Source organism: Ipomoea nil, unplaced genomic scaffold, assembly GCF_001879475.1.
Source record: "Ipomoea nil cultivar Tokyo-kokei standard unplaced genomic scaffold, Asagao_1.1 scaffold0268, whole genome shotgun sequence".
Taxonomy (NCBI): domain Eukaryota; kingdom Viridiplantae; phylum Streptophyta; class Magnoliopsida; order Solanales; family Convolvulaceae; genus Ipomoea; species Ipomoea nil.
In genome coordinates, this window is record NW_017616696.1 from 6,860,001 (window position 1) to 6,865,000 (window position 5,000).

Sequence of the window (5,000 nt, forward strand, 5' to 3'; positions counted from 1 at the left end):
ATCTTTCCCAAACACCCTAATAAATTAAAAAAAAAAAAAAAAAAAATTAAGAATCCATTAATATAAGTTTTTTTTTTTAAATAAGAGCCATTTAACACGTTGAATTTTAATAGGTTGTGGAACCGTGTCCACCTTGCAATTCTATGTTCATAAATACTAAATTATAAGTTCATTATTATAAAGTTATATATTCATAATTTTTGAACTTCATATTTATAATTATTGAACTCTATATTCATAATTACAGAACTCTATGTTCATAATTATTGAATTATATGTTCATAATTATAACAATATATATTCATAATTTTTTGAACTTCATATTCACAATTATTGAATCTCTATATTCATAATTAGATAACTATGTGTTCATAATTATGTTCACAACACTATGTTCATATTTATTATAGAACTATATGTTCATAATTTTTGAACTATATATTGATTATTATATTCATAATTATGAACTATTTTTGAACCATGTCTACCTTGCAAGGTGGACACAGTTCCACAGCATAATTTGTCGGGTCAATAGTACTATAAAAAGCATTTGGACTTCTCAATACTTGCCCACATTAATGGGCAAGCAATTCTATTTTTGGACTTCTCAATACTTGCCCACATTAATGGGCAAGCAATTCTATGGTTATATAGAGGAGATCAAGAGCTCCACTTTCCAAGCATTTTCAATGTGGGATCAAAATGATCCCACATCATTTACAAAGGTGAGCCACCTTTGCCTTCTTCTTATTTTTTTTTTAATTTTAATTTTATTTTGTATATAATTACTACTACTACTATTGTCGTTGTTATTGTTATTATTTTAATTTTATTTTATACTTAAACAATTATATTTTTATTATACTTACACAATGATATTATCAATTATATTATATTATAAAATATAATACCATATATAATATTACCAATTAATAGATTTTATTTAATTTCCATTTGACATTTACTTACCAAATAAGTTTTGAATCTCTATATTCATAATTACATAAATATATGTTCATAATTATGCTCACAACACTATGTTCATAATTATAGAACTATATGTTCATAATTGTTGAACTATATATATTCATAATTATGAACAATTTTGGAATCGTGTCTACCTTGCAAGGTGGACACAATTCAAAGCATAATTTATCGGGTCAATAGTACTAAAAAAAAAAAAAAAATCTTTAGACTTCTCAATAGTTGCCCACATTGATGAGCAAGCAATTATGTTTGTAAAATGAGCATTGCTCCTCTTATATAGAGGAGCTCAAGATCTCATTTTCTAAACATTTTCAATGTGGGATCAAATGATCCAACATCATTTACAAAGGTGAGTCCGTGGCACCCTTTTGTCTTCTTCTTATTTATTTTAGTTTTAATTTTATTTTGTATATCGTTTTGTTTGGATTATTATTATTATTATTATTATTATTATTATTATTATTATTTATTTGATTATTAATAAATTCGTCAAAATTTTAACAAATTCGTCATTTTAACATTTTAACTTTAATCAAAACCCCCAAAAATTTTTATAGTAATTCAGTAATTTGCTTCAAATGGCTACAACACATACATTTTGTGTTAATCTTTTACAACCCCCATTAATAATTAATAATTAATAATAAATAAATAAAAACTAAAATAAGAAGGCATAGTTGAGGCTTCTTAAATAAGAACCTTTTGACATCTCAATACTTGCCTACATTGATGGGCAAGAAATTATGTTTGTAAGGGGATCATTGCTCCTCTTATATAGATGAGCTCTCTCCTTTCAAACATTTTCAATGTGGGATAAAAATGATCTCAAAATCATTTACAAATGCAGCCCGTGACTCCCCTTTGTCTTTTTTTTTTTTTTTTTTTTTTTTTTTTTAATTTTAATTTTATTTTGTATATATTTTTGTTTGGATTATTATTATTGTTGTTGTTGTTGTTGTTATTGTAATTTGATTATTTGACAAATTCGTCAAAATTTTAAGAAATTCGTCTGTTTAACATTTTATATTTTATCAAAACACCAAAAATATTATTTAATAACTTAATAAAATTTGCTCGAAACTGCTAAAAACTAAAACAACTCATATACATTTTTGGTTAATCTTTCTCAAATCCCCTAATAAATTAAAAAAAATTAAAAATCCATTAAGATAAGTTTTTTTAAATAAGAGCCATTTGACACGTTGGGTTTTAATAGGTTGTGGAACCGTGCCCACCTTGCAGTTCTATGTTCATAAATATTGAACTATAAGTTCATTATTATAAAGTTATATGTTCATAATCTTTGAACTTCATATTCATAATTATTGAACTCTATATTCATAATTACAGAACTCTATGTTCATAATTATTGAATTATATGTTCATAATTATACAAATATATATTCATAATTTTTTAACTTCATATTCACAATTATTGAATCTCTATATTCATAATTAGATAACTATGTGTTTATAATTATGTTCACAACACTATGTTCATAATTTTTGAACTATATATTGATTATTATATTCATAATTATGAACTATTTTTGAACCATGTCTACCTTGCAAGGTGGACACAGTTCCACAGCATAATTGTCGGGTCAATAGTACTATAAAAAGCCTTTTGACTTTTCAATATTTGCCAACATTGATGGACAAGCAATTGTATGGCTATATAGAGGAGATCAAGAGCTCCTATTTTCAAACATTTTCAATGTGGGATCAAAATGATCCCACATCATTTACTAAGGGGAGCCACCTTTGTCTTCTTCTTATTTTATTTTTAATTTTAATTTTATTTTGTATATAGTTTTGTTTGGATTATTATTATTATTATTATTATTATTATTATTATTATTATTATTATTATTATTATTATTATTATTATTATTATTATTATTATTATTATTGTTGTTGTTATTTTAATTTTATTTTATACTTGAACAATAATATTTTTATTATACTTGAACAATAATATTATCACATATATTATATTATTATAGAATATAATACCATATATAATATTATCAATTAATAGATTTTATTTAATTTCCATTTGACATTTACTTACCAAATAAGTTTTGAATCTCTATATTCGTAATTACATAAAGATATGTTCATAATTATGTTCACAACACTATGTTCATAATTATATAACTACATGTTCATAATTGTTGAACAATATATTCATAATTATGAACAATTTTAGAATCATGTCTACCTTGCAGGGTGGACACAATTCCACAGCATAATTTATTGGGTCAATAGTACTAAAAAAAAAAATCTTTGGACTTCTCAATGCTTGCCCACATTGATGGGCAAACAATTATGTTTGTAAAAGGAGCATTGCTCTTCTTATATAGAGGAGCTCAAGAGCTCCTTCTCTAAACATTACCAATGTGGGATCAAATGATCCAACATCATTTACAAAGGGGAGTCCATGGCACCCTTTTGTTTTCTTCTTATTTATTTTAGTTTTAGTTTTATTTTGTATATCGTTTTGTTTGAATTACTATTATTATATTATTATTTTTATTTTTTTTAATTTGATTATTGATAAATTCGCCAAAATTTTAACAAATTTGTCATTTTAACATTTTAACTTTAATCAAAACCCACAAAAAATTATATAGTAACTCAGTAATTTGTTCCAAATGACTAAAAACTAATACAACACATACATTTTGTGTTAATCTTTCACAACCCCCATTAATAACAAATAAATACAAACTAAAATAAGAAGACAAAGTTGAGGCTTCTTAAATAAGAACCTTTTGACATCTCAATACTTGCCAACATTGATGGGCAAGAAATTATGTTTGTAAGGAGATCATTGCTCCTCTTATATAGAGGAGCTCTATCTTTTCAATCATTCAATGTGGGATAAAAATGATCTCAAAATCATTTACAAGGGGAGCCCGTGACTCCCCTTTGTCTATTTTTTTTTCTTTTTTATTTTTAACTAGTATTTGCACCCGTGCGATGCACGGAATGAATATGTTGTAATATATTAAGAATATATGAATCGATAAATAATTATTTAAATTAGAACATCAAATATTATATAGTGCACTTAAAGATATGATTTGAATCGTTTATATATTTTGATGTTATCATTGCTTGAATTTGTGCAAATAATTGCTCAAATTAATAGCTAATGTCTAGATGTACGGATGCGGTCCTATAATTTTGAAGATTTTATTTATCATTGTTTAGTATTTTCATACATTAGGTAAATGTGCTTGTTCTCTAACAACTCAGTTATAGAAATGAATTGCTATCCATATTCATTTGTATGGAAGATATATATATATATATATATATATATATATATATATATATATATATATATATATATATATATATATATATATATATATATATATATATATATATATATATATATATATATATTGTCTAGATATATAGCAATTTTTTCATTTAAAAAAAATTAATATCATCGATTATATTTACACATTATTGAAACCTCTTTGTAGACGACATTGGTAGTGACAACACAATCTTGTTCATCTTCGTCTAGAGCTAACATCTTCTCCATCAGGACGAGTTACTTGGGTGAAAATATATAATGGTAGAATATCACTCAATTAGTTATCCTTTTATATTTTCAGTCAATTCGTAATATCAGATTCATTTTCAGCCAATTATTCTTTTTTATTTTCAATCAATTAGAATATCAAATGCAGTGATATTTTTACCTAACTTCCGTTCCATTTTTAATTTACCTTTACTATTGTTTAAAATATGCATTTACAATTGATAATGTAGAATATTATTATTGGAATATTTTCCTCCAATTTTTAAGTTTCATTCCATTTTTAATTAAAATGCAATGATCTTACCATTTTTTAGTCAATTATAGATCATTTTTTATTTGCAGTCAATTATTAATATTCATTTCCTTTTATATTTTCAGTCAATTAGTAATATTAGATTCATTTTCAGTTAATTATTCTTTTTTATTTCCAATCAATCAGTCAATTAGAATA